The following is a 17,892-nucleotide window of genomic DNA, read 5'->3' on the forward strand; positions in this document are numbered from 1 at the left end:
TAAATGGAGAAGTTGACCATGCTGTTTTTAAAATAAGTTCCTTGTCCTGTGATGAAAAAAACTTTACTATTATTGATCTCGGGTGATTTTATGATTTGATGGTTGATGAAGCAGCTCTTAAGGATCTGTGGGCTCTTTCAATTCCATAAGAAAGAGCTTCAGGCAATTTTAAAACTTCTGGTAACCAGGTAGTAAGGAAAGCCACCATGTTATCTCCCTCTGTTTTCTCTGGTAGCCCATAGATGCGAAGGTTATTTCGTCTGGACCTGTTCTCTAGATCCTCTATTTTATTTTGTAATGAAGCATTTTGTTGTGATAAAAAATGCAGCTGAAGATCTTGTTCTGAGAGTCTGCCCTCAGTATCATTTAAGGATCTCTCTATGTCAGCTATTTGAGACTTCTGTTGCGTCATTATTTCTTGTAGTTGCTGTATTTGTTTTGTAGATCTCTCCTCAAAAGTGTCCAGTTTGGTATTCATTTTATCAAATTTCACTCACAAGTCTTGTATAGCATTTAATAAAGACTGTATCTCCTTTTTCATCTTCTGGTCCTGTGTGGTATGCTTAGAAAAGCTCATTTTCAGTAGATTCAGATACCTTCCTTCTTGTTTTTGACAGGAAAAATAATGTTTAAAGCCAAATTGTTTGCACTGTAGACTTCTAGTGATATTAGTAGAAGTAATTCAACAAAATAGGTTTGTCTACAATATCTAGTTTTTAAAAATTCCTGTCAGAAATATCTTTTGAGTGCAGAGCTGAGAAAAGATGCTGCCAACCAGTCTACATCCTAGCCACACCCCCCCGGTGTAGCCTTTTTGACCTAATCCAAACTAAATAATCTTCCAAAATGTGGGTCACTAACACTACATTCCAGGATATCCTCCATCAGTATCATATTTGGCCCTATAATCATTAGACATTGTTATCATCACACTGTAACTTTTGATTTTACAAAGTATTTTGTTATATTATTTTGTTATCCTCTGGCATCCATGGTGTAAATATGTTGTAAATATGGTATAAATAGTGTTACATGGTGTAAATAGATGGTTTATATGGATATACTCTCCTTATCGCTTTTCTTTCTTCTTAAGACAGTCATATACTCCTCCTTCCAAGCCATTTTCCATTTGTATCTCTAGACTTTGACTGTAATAGGTTATTGGGGGTCTTTACTGCTTATATTATTCTCTAAGATGTAAGTTTCCCTGTAAGATAACTGCTGTTTTATAAATGCATAGTTTTTGTACTAACTGTTTTATATATATATATATATATATATATATATATATACATATATACCTATACTTTACTGCTTCCTGTAATGACTTACAGTTTTTCCTTTGTATGTTTGAAAAATTTGTAAAATTCAATAAAAATATATTTGAAAAAAAAAACTCCTGCCCTGTTTTTTTATGTAGGGAAAACTGAGAGGACCCTTCAGAAGAGAATATATGAACATAAGTATGGTGTACTGAATGTTAATTCCAGTAATGCCTTATTTAAACATTCTTTAGTTGAGCCTTCCTTTAAGAGATGTAGGTTTGTGATTTTGGACTACATTCCACATGATCCTGGGGGGGGTACCTTGGAGGCTAAATTAAAGTACTGAGAGTTATTATGACACTTTAGACTACAGGTTAACAAGAAAGCAGGATTAAATGCTTATTTTTTATCTATTACTCCTATGTTGAAATTGAGAACAGCTAAGTTATGATTTTTTTTCTTCTTTTTTGCTTAAATGCATATTTTCTATGTTGACATTATGAAAAATTGTATTAGAATGTGTGCAATGTTTCTTTTGTTTTTTTTTAGAATTTAAATAGAGGATTGAGTAAATATTTAAATATTATGATTTTAAGGAAGTTTAATATATATTAAAGTTATTAATTTTTGTAAGATGTTTTTTAACAACAAAAGTTTTTTTTGGGATTTGATTTACATAAATAATTACATGAAGGTGCTGATCGTCCAATTTACTTTATGGATTTAAGATGTCATTTCCCATTTTGTTCTGATAAAGTCTTTTGTTGAATGTTATAAGGACAAAAGTGCTTAATGGACTTGCTTTGCAAAGAGGTTTAATAAAGAATTCTGGGTTTAGCAACTGCTGTGTAGTCAAATATTTCATTCTTACTAACCTCCATCAATTCACTGATGAAGTCTCAAAACTCAGTTATAACTGTAGTCTCCAGAAATTTGACAGACTTAGTAGTTATCTGAATAAATTCGATGCTCAGCCTGGTATTTGGTGTGCATAATTAAACAATACAATAAAAGAAAAAAAAGGTTTCTTAGAATATGTTGCAAAACTAAAGACCCACAAATCAAGGTCAACATAAAAAAATCAAAGTACTGAAAAACACCATCAAGAAAACAAAGGCATTCTGTGATTTGGATTAGCATTGCTTACATCAGGCAGTTAAGAAATCCAGCATTGCTCCTAACTTATTCAAAATGACACCCCCTACTAGCTTACCAATTCAGGGGAAAATTTCACTCCTGAGGCAATTATACAAAACCTACATATTCCAAAGAATATCAAAACCCTGTCATCACATAACAATAATTGCCAAAGGTACTTTGCAAAAGAAAACAAATACATTCTCTATGGGATCTGATACCTTTCACTGCCATTGGTATTATCTTCAAGATATGATGCACATCCGTTGTGATGCCACTTCACAAAGTCGGTCACATCACTGACCCCAGAAACTACAGACTTATTAGTGAGATGATCCTCATCTTCAAATCCAAGAAACGGGTCATAACTGATATGACAAACTTGGATATTAAACATCTTTTAAGACTTTACCCCTCAGCAGTTTGGCTTTTTTAAAAATAGACCCTGTCCAATGAATCTGGTAAACTTCTTTGAAAGTAACACAAGCAGTGGAGAATGGTTATAGGTCATACTGTTTATACAACAAACCTTGACCTCACCAAAGCATTTGATAGCATGCTAAATAAATAATTAAGAAGCTAAGTATGCTCCAGACTGATCCTTATGCAGTTAAATAGCCAGAAAATTGGATGGGGGACAGAACCCACACAGTAAGCATGGAAGGTGTGTCTGCAGACATCATCAAGGTAAGCAGCGGAGCCCCTCAGGGATCCATAGTAGTGCCTCTGCTATTCATCATATACTTCTCTGATCTCCAATTCAGAAATGGGGATCTCTGGTTGGCCAGGTTGGAGGATGATTGCAATCTAGGTGTCATCCTAAAATCTCCTTAGTTAAGCAAACTTGAGAATGATTGTAAAGTGGTTGTCACCCTCAAGTCGTCTTCTGACATCTAGAAGATACAACTTGAACTCATACGTTATTAGCTGTTGCACAAAAAAGGCTAAAACTAAATGCTAAAAAGTGCAATATTGTTACATTTGGTAAACAATCCCTTAACCCAGCTTATACTGTAGACAACACTCCACTCCAAGATGAAGGTTGTGAAAAATCTTGGGACATGGGTAGATAATTCACTGTACTTACTTCTCTATATTCTGCACTGATCAGGCCCATCATAGAATAAAATTCCTCCTTTGGGATGTATCTTACTAGAGATTTCAGGCAGTTTGAGAGAGCCCAGATGTTTATAACAAAAAAAAATGAACCTAAAAAACCTGAGTTATCAGCTATCAGGAAAGGCTGGAGGGTCTCTCTCGCTCTCTCTGTATTCAGTACCCTATAGACTCTGTAGAGTCAATCTTTGACTTACTTTTCAGGCCATTAGGCATCTGTCAATCCAACGTCTCTTATATTTCCACAAATCAAAAAATCCAGTGAACACTAGGACCAGAGATCTGAACCTTCTTCATTTCAGTGGATAAACAGATTCAACAAAGAATGACTACATCTTTTCTCAAACAAAATTTAACTCCAGATCAAGCAAGGTGACACACCATCTTCCTTTAAACAGGAGTTAGACAATCAGATGGGTATTCTTGAATTCACCCCCAGCATGGCTTGCCTATCACTCCTTGAAAAATGACAACAGGTCTAAGGGTGGGTACTGGCAAAGCATAAAGTGGCCATATGGCCCTATTGCCTATTATTTTCCAAGACACTATAATTCTATGAATCAGTGACTGAGATGCAGCTTGTGAAAGAAAATAATAAAAGTGGAATATAGCCTCATAGTGTGAAAATTGCATTTATTTATAAGGAAGTGTAATACACAGCTAAGTATACAGAAAATGCAGAAACATTATGTTGCAATGTAAATGGCAGTGTACCAAATTCTGAACTGGGAAATGAACATACCAAGCTCAGAACGAAATGGGTGAAGAGTAAAACATACAGCAGGAATCTATAGACTAAATTAATTCCAACGCAGTCAAGATAATACCTGTTATCTCAAATCCAGAAATAATTCAAACAATGGAAAATGACAATGAAAGAATGATACAGAGGGTGTGGGACAATGGATTCAATACAAAACAAGTTCTACGATGCAGTCTATACATTTTCTGAAATGAATATACAGTAACAGAGCAGCCCGATAAACCTGAAATCCAGATGAGCAATGTGGTAAAACAAATGTAAGTAATGCATTGGCAATGAAAGGAGTAAAACAAAATAATAAAGAGTTGGAAACCAAGTTTAAGAATTATGAACAAGACTTTGTGTGTTTTTTACTTAGGAATCAATTCCCTACAGAATGAGAACAAAGAAATAACTAACCTGGTTTACCAGAAAGAAACTGTACAGAAGGAAATACTAGTATAAAATTCTTTAAAGGACCCACTTAACAAAGGCAAAGTAGCTCCAGGCACCCAAAAATTCAGTATGAGGGAAGAAGAGAACATTACAAAGGTTGTGCCTATCCATATTCAAGAGAAGGTTAATTCCCATCACCATAAACTCATCCATGCCAATGTGAAAAGCAATTTCTGCATATGGGACAATGACAAACTTAACATAATACATTCCATAACAACCCTGTAGCCCTGAAGAGACCAGCTGTGATGGAGGGACAGGTAAGCCCTCATTTTTGTTGCCCATACAAACTGTAGAACACACTATAGTATCTGTATGTGTACAGTCAGGCTCTTTTAAAACTAAGTAAGCAAACATGTTTGCACATGTTCTCAAGTTGGGCATTTTTTCTAGAAACTCTCTCATGTTAAGGCATTTTATACAAAAACTGCAGAATGGGAAAATGATATAACTAATGACATTACCCCCTCCCCCCAGAATAAAAATATCAAAGCCAATACTGTGCCATGACTATCCCTAGCAACATGAAACAAAAAGACAAAGCCTGGTAGGTCTGGACAAAAGTAAAATATTTCCCGCTTTACTAGCTTATAGACAGCAAACTGATCAATCAATTACACTAATAATTCAAAACTGTTTTGGGCCTCAGTCAATAAAGTATGAAATCCAGGATAATCTGCACAGCCAAAACCAAACACACAGAAATAAAAATACAATGTGGCCAACCAATAAATACCCACTTTATACAGTCAGTACTGTTATTAACCAACCATGTGAGTGATCAAGCTCTTGGTGTCCCTACTAAATCAGATAACATCCATCAAGTTCCCACAGATATCATCAAAAAATACCTAAAAAAATTAAACCCTGCTACAACTGTCCCTGACAATCTACACAGTGAATATCTAAAGAAAAGCAGCTGAGGCTACCAGATATCCTGTCTCAGTTCTGTTAAATAGGTTCATCTCTGAAAATAAAGTTTCTTGTTATTAAAAAAATCATTAATTATTCCACTATACAAGGGTGGAATCAATACTGATCTTCCAAACTATAGGCAAATTACCATTTTATTTCCCCATCAAAAATATTAGAAAAATGTTTTCATACACAACTTCTCAACTATCTGATAGAAAACCAGCTTCTGTATTCAGCCAAAAAAAATCATCTTCTTAGACTTATCAAAAGTTTTTGATACTATCTCCCACCAGATACTGTTACATAAACTCTCATGCTTAGGGTTCACCAACTCTTCACTGCAATGTCTCCATGGCTACCTCTCATACAGAACACAAGTAGTAAATGAAAAAATAATTTCTCCACCTCTTGCTAGTTAAGTGTTGGTGACCCACAAGGAGCTATACTAGGCCCCATACTTTTTAACATATTCACGAATGACCTCTATATTGCTATAAAAAATGCTACCCTAGTTCAATATGCTGTTGATTCATCCCTAATCTCCTCTGACAAAACTTTGTGTGATCCCCAAGCCCTTACACAGCAATCCTTTTTATCAACTGAACCATGGCTATAATTCACAACTACTTCTACATCTAAAAACACAAAATTACCATTCTTTACTCAAAAACAAATCTCTACCATAACAACACTATTCACTATCATCGCTGCTAAGAGCATCATGACTGAGCAAGTAAACCCCACAAAATTACTAGATATCATCATAGATGGCTATTTGACAGTCAACTACCATGTATAACTCGTGGTTAAAAAAAGCAACTAGGTAGACTGCTAAAATCCACCTCACTGATATGTCGGAAGATATACAGCCTCTGCATTCTTATTGCCATCTCTCCTCTATGCTGCCCCAATCTTCACTAACCTTCAAGTCTCACAATTGCCAAACTTGAGCAATGTAATAATAAAATAGCCACATTTGCAGTAAACTATAAAAATAAATCACACTACTTCCTAGCAGTTAGAACTACCACACCACATAGCTCTTTCTCAGCTAAAAGCAGTACACAGACTTCTCTATAAGCCAGAAAATTGCCGAAACCTTAACAATTTAACACTCAATAGAATTTTGTACTCTACAGAAAAATCACTAATCACTATAAATTAATCATCTAATACTGCAAGGGAGTCTCTGTATTCAAATAGTAGAGCTAAATTATGGAACTACATCTCACTACCACAAAAATCCGTTCAGAATGCAAATTCATTTAAAACATAACTAAAACTTCACCTGTGAAATCAATTAATCTGCTCTTTTATATCTCCAGGATAAATGCAACTATAATCTTTGGCTTGCCATATTGTCAAACCTTTTCTATTCACTCAGAATCCTATGCCCCACAACTTGTCTTCACCAATACATGAATAGCTTTAATAGAATCTCTGAGACATATGTATAGTTTTGTGACACTGTTCACCACCCCTTCTCTACACATGTAATACAAACCTTATGATAGCCACATATAGTTGTCTAGGAACTCGCTTAATATCCCATCTTTCAACTACAATTGTAATGCTTTCTGCCCTATCAAATTCCTTCCATCACTTCTATTTCTTTGAATTTCTAAGCAGTAAAACCCAATCTATTATTTACATGGCAAACCCACTAATACACCTCTTCAAATAGATTTATAGATTCATAGATTGTTACTAGGCTAACAACTCAGCGGGCCAAGTTTTCCCAAAAGAAAAATTACGTTCTGTGTCCAAATAGGAGATTGAAGGCCAAATATAAGGGGCACTGGTGCCAGGCTTGGTGTATATTTCCTATTCTTCATCTGCTGGTCTAGGTTGCACTTAAATTGGGTAATAGACGAACTCAGCTTCACCTGGTTGGGAAGCTTGTTTCATAGAAGAGGTGGTCTCTGGGACACATATCTGTCTCTCCATCATGTTCTGTTTAAGTCAGTGACAAAATTCAGGTTCTTAAGCCTTATATTCTGGTACTATTTGACTTACAAATATGCAGGAGACTAATAAGTGTGGGGTTTTCAGATGCCTTACAAGCCAGTTTCTACATAAAGCTGGAGGAGCTTCACTGAACTATGTTTTCTGTTTTTAAGTTTTGACTATAATGCAGAAGTGTGACAAAAATTGTTAACTTGAATTATGATAAAGTCACTGCACTAATAGTTAGACTGGACATTTCTAGGAAAATCTGTATGTAAGAACTGTGCATTCAAACTTATGTTATTCATCAAGTGGAAAAAATATATATTTTTATCTCACTGTAAAAAATGTGCTTTAAAATCTAAAGAACTAACCTTCAGTCTACTTTATCCTGCATGCTGAATAAAATTTATATATATATATATATATATATATATATATATATATATATATATATATAAAACTTTATTTTTTCAGTTCTTGCAAATGTGGTCAGGATGTCACTTTAACACTGTCAACCATCTAGATCCAAAGGTTCACAATAGCTGGTGGCTGGCCTGGCCATGGTTGTTCTTCTATACCACAGATATGCAAAAACTCTCACACATATGACCCGTTTTGAATATCCATTCCACTTGCTTTATGTTTTTTTGAATGTGGAAGGGAACCCAAGCACCTGGATAGAAGCCACATGAACACAGGAATGATGTGCAGACTCTATAAATATATATATTTATATATATATATATATATATATATATATATATATATATATATATATACATATACACACACACACACACACACACATACACACACACACACACACACACACACATACATGTACATATATATATATACATATTGATTGATTGACTAATTTATTTGAATATGCAGACCAGGTAACTGGGTTGGTCTACGACTCCTTATCAGCTTTGTCTTTCTCTCTCTGTATATATATCTGTATATATATATATATATATATATATATATATATATATATATATGTATATATATATATATATATATGTGTGTGTGTGTGTGTGTGTGTGTGTATGTGTATCTGTGCCTTGGTATGCATGCTCATAAATGTTAAATATCTTTATAACATAGACAACAATACAGCAGAAGCACCTCAGTAATAGATTACAGTGTGATTGTCTTTAGGACCCACAGGTTCATAAGTGTCAGATGTCAATATTCAGAAATAAAATAAATACACCACATGTAATAAAGTTTAGAAATTTGTATGAAAAGTATACATTTTAAATAAATTGTTTTAATCATGCCTGTTCTCTTCAATGAAAATGCAGATGTCAGGTGTGAGCAAAACGTAGTAGTTGTATGTTCCTTCATTTTATTTATACCAGCTGCATCTTATTAATCACTTAAGCTCTTTACCCTGAGCCATTGGGGTGATGTGCCTTTGCTCATACAGATGTGCCTTTTGAAATATTCATGACACTATAGTAATCAGTCTGAAGATTCTCAAATTTATGAACTCTATTATAATTAATGAAAAATTCACTGGTGGTAGATAGATGAGTTTCCTTTTATACAACTGTTCATCAGACCTATGTTGTTTTTCACACTTTCTGAACAACAACTTCTAAAGGTGCAATGATGTTATCTATGAGTTCTAATTTTTCTCAGAAAACACTCTTACTGAGAAATATATTTTAGTACTGTATGGACTGCTGTTTCACATAATTTATTTTAGTAAACCTCAGTACTACTTTTGCAAAAGTAACTGAATGCACTTGAGCAGTCAAAAAGGCAGCTCTTTCTACATCTACAAATTCTATAAAAATATCCAGCTTTTTGAATGTGATTGCTGCTAAGAGCTATGTCTTTGCTGCAACTCTTCTGACTTCATCAAAATATCCTCAACATGTAACGTCACCAAAGCACCTTTCCTTGACTTCGTCAACATTACACTATACCTATCAGTATAACTGAGTCACCTCTTCTCACAAGGGAATAATGTTATGAGAAATACACCACCTGCAAAATAAAACAATTGTTTTTGCAGGATTGTGAGCTCACTTGCATTCTGCCATGTTTTCGGTTTTGACCCCTCCCCCACGTTAATATTTTCACTTCAAGGACTCATAAACTTGATGAAGAAGTAAACAGTGTTACAAATAAGAACATGACACATTTTTCTGAGATGTTCTGATCTCAGAATAAAAAGCATAAAATAAAATATAAAAAATATAAGCCTATAAACATTGCTAGACTATGTAACAAGCAAATACAAATGAGAGAATAGACCATTGAGAATCCATGCTTAATCTAACACAGCCTCAAAGCAAATCTACCTTGAGCACATGAAGAGGAAACCTAAAAACTATGACTTGGTAATTTTACACTCTCTTGACTTGTTCAACAGTACACATTTATTGCAATTACTTGGAAAATCACTTACTCATTAAATAATTCATTCAGTTTTCAATATTCTTCTAATCCTATTCAGTCACTCCAGAGCAGCAGCCTGTCTTGAGAGGCCTGGGCATAATGCAGACAGATAATCCTGGCTGGGATGCCAGCATATTCATAGGAACAAACATTCAGCAGACAACAAAGCTAAACAAGGTAAAATGGCTGGCTAGGACTACAGCTGCTTCCCTCTCATTATGATGCTGCTTACAGAGTACAATTATGTCATAAAATGACAGGTAGCCAGAAGCAAAGTTCTCTGCTAAAATAAAGATAATGTGCCTTTTCATGTGATACTCTAAAATGGGTAGCATTCTAGCTAAAAATAGTGTCCTAAACTAGGTTTTGTAAAGGTTTGTCAATTAATGTTAAGTCCATGAAATGAACAGTACAATCTGTAATACAACACCAAGCAGCAGGGGCCTTCTCGGCAGTACAGCTTTTATACCACTGTCATATTTTCTGCTGGCTTTGCGAGAAACTAAGAGTAGCAGAGCCATATCTAGGGCAGGGCAAAGGGGGATGTGCTGATGGGGTGGAGCTGTAGTAGTTGCATTTATTTATACAGGTGTGACAATATTGGGGCTTCATAAATGAATGTTGATAATGTGCTAGTAACTATAGCGAGGTGCTTGCCACAGCTGTATCAAGCAACTTGCTAACTGCTATTTTCTTTTGTTTTTTATTTTTGCTCTCAACTTTGATTTGATGGAGCACCCATATGAGTCACTGCCAGGGATGCTAAATGAGCTTGCTATTGTGCTAAACAACAGTATTACAGTATACAAGGTCATCAACCAATTTCAGTCATAAAATACTTCTGCTGTATGAGAAAGAACATTTAATTCAGTTTTCCTGCACCTCAAAGGTAGTTGTTGGAAAACTAATTTCATGTGAATACCACAGAAACATACATATCAATTTAGACTCCACTTCCTTTTGTAAGAAAAAATTGTTATGTGTCACTTGCTATATTAGCACACTGCAAGTCCTTGTTATGAAGGAACACACTAGTGCAACAGTTGGTGTTGCAGCCTCATAGTGCCTGATTTTCTGCATTGTTTCCCAGCTGGAATATGTACTGCACACAATTTGTTTATGTGCTCTTCCTACATTTTCACCAGGGTCTCTCCTTTCTTCAAACATCCCAAAAGCATGCTGAGTGGTGAGCTGTGATTATCTGAACTGACCATAGCTGTGGGTTTAGTGTCTCTGAATATTTATATGCATGCATGTGTGTGTGTGTGTGTGTGTGTGTGTGTGTGTGTGTGTGTGTGTGTGTATGGAAGGGAGGGTGGTGAGAGTGTGTCCTCCTATAAAGTGATTTCCCTTTTAGGACTGGTTCCTCATTTTATACCAGTTGTTTGCAAAAATGGTCTCCAACTCTCTGAGCATCTTGAATAGAATGATTCAAGTATCAGAGAATGAATGGATGACAAAATCAGGCATTACTATACTTAAGATCTAATCCATCTCAGCTCCATGGCAGAGATGGATAAATACCTGAGTATGGACAAAAACAAACATCCAAGAATAGCATCATTGCAGACGATGGCTGAAGAGAGAGAAAGGAGATCTTGGGGGACACATTTTGGGGGCATGATGTCTTAGAATCTCTGGAGGGTTCCTTTGATCAACCGAGATGTATGCTTTCAGGGAGGAACAGGGGCAACAAAGAGGTTGTCAGTTGTGGTTGTGGGAGACATGCCTTCACAGATAAGCATTCCACACCAACCCCATAGGCCTCAATGGAGAAAGGAAGTGGGGGAATGTTAGATTCCCCTTACATGAAGGTGAATCTCCCAATGCTCAGGTTTTGCCCTTAGGGGAATGAGTGAGCCATAGGGTGCTTGCAGCTAGAGTTAGTGAAAGGGCAAGCAGCAGAGTCTTGAAGATAAAATGCATCTTTAATGGAAAAAAGACATTAACATTTGACAAAACCACACACTGGAACCTCAATGTACCTTAAGGGCAAAAATAATACAGCAAAGTTTAATCTTCTGAATTAGTTGACAGGGCATTTTATAACATTTGACAGTGGAATACATTTTAATAGTTTTTATTACTATCCTTTTACAATGTGCACTTCTAGGATTAAAGGTATGAAGCATACTCAGCATACTCAGATATTACTCAAATACACTACCTACCACAGTGGCAAAAGGAAGGAAGGTTATACATTTCACAGTGTAGTGAACTAGCTGTGTGAGTCTGCTTTTTGAGAAAATTGTATTATTCTTCTGCCCCTCAACAGTTGTTTCCTTGGAAGTACTTCTAAAACAGATCATGAAATGGGAAAAATCTAGGAATGGATTCACTGGTGCTATGTTAAATTTGAAAAAAACATAAAGGCCCCCTGAATGGATCACACCATAAGCTCCATACCTTTCAAAGAACTGTACCAGTCACTTGTAAAGCCAAAAGTAATTTTATTTTCAAAAAAACAGTTAAGCTCTTTTGTCTCAGTTATACAACAAAGACTTCTTCAGAACTAAAAAGCATTCACTGCTCAAGCGATTTATAGTGTGACGAACAACAATTAAGTACCAACATTTTCTGTCTCTTTTAAAGACATAGTAAACTCGGCTTTATGAACACCTTTATGCAATTTTAAAGGAGAACATCAATAATTCCCTATACAAACATTCACTTCAGTGTCATGGATTTACATGTTTTAAGTTTGTTATTTTGGAAAAAGTACCAACACATCCTAGGGTGGTCGGTGGGAATTGTCTCTTGAGCTAAGGGAACTGTATTGGATTATAAAGCTGCAGTCTAACACAGCACCAGGTATAAACGAGTACCTCCCCCTGACCCCAGTTCTTAAAAGGAGAGCTTTTGAGCTATAACATGTCTCACATATTTTATATCATACTTTATCTTGCAGCATTTTATATATATTTTCATATGAGTTAGGGCTACTGAATAGTTAAAGTATTATTATTTAGGTTGTACGGCATGTTATATGTAGTCATACTGTTAGATGTTCTTGTATGTTATGTTGGTAGTTAATTATTGTTTGTCATACTATAAATTGCTTGATCAATGAATGATTTTTAGTTCTGAAGAAACCCCTGTTGTATAACTGAGATGAAAGTGCTTAACTGTTTTTTTTTTAAATAAAATGATTTTTGGTTTTACAAGTGACTGGTATAGTTCTTTGAGAGGTACGGCGCTTATGGTGTGATCCACTCAGGGGCCTTTATGTTTTTTCAAGTTATCATTTATTGGCTTTTTTCCGCGTTTGCTTTATTCACTATGTCAAATTCATCTCATTGTCTTTTCCTTATAGCAGGCACTGTATTAGTGTTTTGTCTGCTTTGAATTACTCTTTATAATGGTCCTTAGGTCATCACCATGTTTTCTGTCCTCACTGCAAAAACTGGGAGAGACAGGTTCAGCTAAACCATCTGTTCATTCTATAATGCTTACCTAGCTTACATCTTTTAACAGCTTGCATGCATACTGAAGACAGATGGAAGTTATAGCAATAACCAGAGTTTTGCCTCTAATGACGAAAATGAGAGACAATATAAACTCACTGTATCAACCTATCAGAAAAGCAAAATGTAATAAAAAAAATAAACCAAAGAAAAAAACTACCTGAACAGTTTAAGCAGGGGGGCAAGACCCCCTGCACCCCCATACCCTCCGCTTTTTAAATATACTAAATCCGAGATCGCACTACAGTGCAGAAAAGGGAAATCTTCCCATTCCACACTGTACAGAGATCCCTGTTGAAGCATTCAAACTTTTAAAAAAAGCATAGTCATACCCTTTGGGAAAAACAAGGCTACCCCTAGCTACCATATAGGTGGCAATCCACTGAGCACAGAAAAAGTCATCAGAGATCTGGGGACCCAGGTTGACAGTAGCCTTTCGTTTGACACTCATGTTGCTAAAGTAGTTAGGAAAACCTTCTATATCACCCACCTGATCATGAAGCGATTCACATCTAGATCAAGGGAGGTCATCGTCCCCCTGTACTCATCACTTATTAGACCTATGATTGAGTACAATGCCCCGTTCGAATGTATCTGACCAGACACCTGCTGCAGCTTGAAAGGCCCCAAAAGTTCCTCACCAAAAGGATAAAGGGTCTCAAAAATATGTCTTATGCTGCCCGACTGAAAGAACTCCAGCTCTATTCAGTCTCATACCGCTTGCTCAGAGGTGACCTGTGCCTGACATATAAGGCCATGTCAAACCCAGATTTGATGAATATGCTTCACCTCAAAAAATCTAGATCCCTCAGAACCACAAGGGCGGGAGACTTAAACCTTGACACGGTTATAAATAGAACGTGCTGGAGGGACAGATTCATCACCCAGAGACTCCCTATGCTGTGGAACAAAATCCCAGTACATGTGAGGCAGAGCACCTCTCTGGTCTTGTTCAAGAGGAATCTTGACCAATGGATGGGAGATTGCAGATATACCCCAGGGATTACTTCAGCGTCACTGCTTGACAGAGGCACAGCAAAATGATAGGCATAGTTTTTATTCAAACTAAAGGGGTGGCGAAAGCCACATAACTATGGGCTAGGCTTATAAATGCCCTTGGGCAGATAGCCTAGTATGAACCTATGAACCTATGAACCTATGAACCTATATGGTCTTGACCATATGACATTCAAACCTTTAAGAGTTCAACAACGTGATATAGACCCTTGCAGGCTACCTTGCAAAGGCAATGTCTCAGTTTTATTTATACTGATATGAGACTGGAATAATAAATGTATTTAATCAACTGGATTCATAGGGTTAACACATTGTATTATATATTAGTTGCAGAATTCAGTGCACTGATTGTATGCATTTTGTAAGATAGCATTTGCATATCTTCACCTGCATAATATCCATGTATTTAAAATGGGTTTATATCGGAGCATCAAAACGGCAAAATATCGAATCCCGTTACATCGAACTGAATACATCGAACCAGCAAAACATCAAAAGGCTGTCAATGACAGCTTCCAATGGGGACATACCACAATAAGGGTGTAGGCAGGGGGGCAATCCCCCCTGCACCCCCCACACCCCCCCCGCTACTTAAATATACCAACTCTGAGATTGCGCTACAGTGTAAGAAACAGAAATCTTCCCTTTCTGCACTATAGTGCACTGAAGTGCAATCCCCAAAGTGGAATATTTAAGTGGCAGGGGGTCTGGGAGTGCAGGGGGTCTTGCCCCCTGCATGTAGTAATTTGTTTTTAACATTCACTCCACATATTGGTGATTTTTGATGTTTCAGCGTTTTACGTTTCGATGTAAGCATTTCAATGCAACATGATTCAATATTTTGCCGTTTTGATGTTCTGATATACACCCTTTAAAACATACATGTTATGACTCAAATGTAAGTGTTTTTTTTTTTTTTTTTTTTTGTTTTTTTTGTGGATTGTTTAAAATTTGCCAGCAGGTAACTCATCCACTATCTGGGCACTTCTGAAAACTACTGTACACTTTAAGTATGACACATAATCCAGGTGTGGATTACTTATGCAGTATTTGATGCTAATGTGGGTATACTCTTGAGGCAAACCCAGTAAAGTTACAAAATATCACTTTTACTAAATTTCCTTTTCAACCTACAGCCATCTAATGTATTATAGTTAATATACTATGTGTCCAAAATCAAAAAATGTTATATATTTTGTTATTGCTTCCTGAATAGTGTGTAGTCTTAGGGGCAGTCACTTATGCTTCATTATTCAGATAACGCAAAAGTTTTAGGTAAGTTGAATTCTTATTTTCAGTATGAGTGTGTTAGAAATGCAAAATTAAGACAATAATGAAATTAAGTAAGAATTAAACAAGGTTTTGTCAAGAAGGGTGCAGAATTCAGTGTTGTTAACAATATATAGGAAAGTTCAGGATTATGAAAAACACATGGAGGCTTTGTCTACAAGGCTGCAGAAGTTAGTGTTGCAAAGAATATGATATCCTTTCCTCACTAAGTTGAAGATTTTATAAGTTGCAATAATGCTTTAGTGTAGATTTACAAGGTTTTGTTAGATGAGCCCATCTCTTTTTCATTTAAAAAATCAGTAGAGTGGTCCCAACACAAGAACCCACTACTGATTATGCTGATTTAACCTCTAAACTTAGTATGCTTTTCTAAGATACATTTTTTTGTGATGAACAAATCCAAGCATGGCATAACATAGCACATGATTAAACAAGCATAACAGTGAGCTGTTAACAAGCTGATTCAAACAGGTTTTAATCCCCCAGCCTCCATTTGCCTTTTTTTTTAATTTCTCCAAATCTTTTGAGTTTCTAATACCATGATGGAAATGGACCCCATTCCTAAGTCAAAGTATGATTAATGTTCATGAAATTAGTATTGTTTCAATCTTTGATGTTAGCCAGAAGTGCTCTTCGCAGCACCGGCAATGTGCCCAGTAAAGGCTCCTTCTGCAATTTGTATGGGGGTTACATAGATTGGTAGCATATCTAAATATGATTGTAGATTTTTTTTATAAGACCCATTGCTCCTACTACTATTGGAACTGTCTGAGTATCTTTCTTCCACATTGCTCTCATTTCTGCCTGCAGATCTTGGTATTTTATGACTTTGTTTTTCTCTGTACGCAGGACACTCTAGCCACTGGATGTGGCAATTTCAATTATCAATGCTACTTTTGTCTTCTTTTCTTGGACCACTATATCCGGTTTTCTAGCATCTATCTTTTGAACTGTTGGTAATGGTTGATCCCATGTAATATAAACTTCATCGATTTCTGTGATGCTTTGTGACTCATGTTTCAAGTGTTTTTCAGCCACTTCAGTACCATAATGTTTGCACAATCCCCAGTACAACAGTCTCACCACATTATTATGCCTCTCAGTATACAGTCCTTCTGCCATTAGTGTGTCACAACCAGCAACTAGGTGTGCAACCGTTTCAAATTTGGTTTGGCAAATCCTACATTTGTCTGTTTCTCCCACAGGTTCAATGGATTTTGCAAACCAGCGTGTACGTAGCCCACTATTTTGGGCTGCCAATATTAACCTTTCATCTCTTGGTTTGAATTTGCCTTTTCTTAGCCATTCCTGCATTCGTTGCTAATCAACATGAGGTTCTTCCAGAAGTTTTCTATACTTGCAACTATATTTATGCTTTTTCCACATTTCTTGCTTTCTCATCTGGTCCTTCATCTTATATTCTTTCTTTTGTTTTTTGGCACATTCAATTGCTGCCTGATTTATATCTACTTCTGGTTTGATTTCTATTCCTTCTTGACATCAATATGCTTCTGGTAAATTAAGCAGAAAAGCCATCTTAGATTTATTCTCCTCATGTTTCAAAACTTTCCCTACATTTGGATCTTGTGAGGTCAGTAGATATGTGTGGAGTCCCACAATTGCAGATCTATACATGTAATCAATTTCAAGGAGGCCCATCCCTCCTTCTGAATGGGGAATATATAATATTGGTATACACTGATTTTTTTATAGATCATTCGGTGGACATGGAGCATCCTTCTTGTTTTAATATCTAATCTATCCAACACTTTTTGGGGCCAGTCAATCACTCCAAAATTGTAAGTTAGGACAGGAAGAGCAAATTGATTAATAGCTTGGATTTTGTTCCTAGATGTCAATGTTGTTCTCAGGATTAATTTAAGTCTTCTAAAGTATTCCTTACTGAGTTTTATTTGCATTTGTTCGTGTTTTGCTACTGATTCTTCATGAATTCCCAAGTATTTATACACTCGCTAAGTTCCTTTATATCACATTCTTGTCTAAAACTGATGATTTCCTGGTGCTTCAGTTTTCCTGCTTTAAAGGTTGCTTTTGCACATTTATCAAGACCAAATGACATTCTAATATCATCTAAAAAAATGTTCACAACCTGTAGCTGTGCTTT

The sequence above is a fragment of the Protopterus annectens genome, chromosome 4.part1 (assembly GCF_019279795.1).
Source record: "Protopterus annectens isolate FY-2018-M chromosome 4.part1, PAN1.0, whole genome shotgun sequence".
Lineage (NCBI taxonomy): Eukaryota > Metazoa > Chordata > Ceratodontiformes > Protopteridae > Protopterus > Protopterus annectens.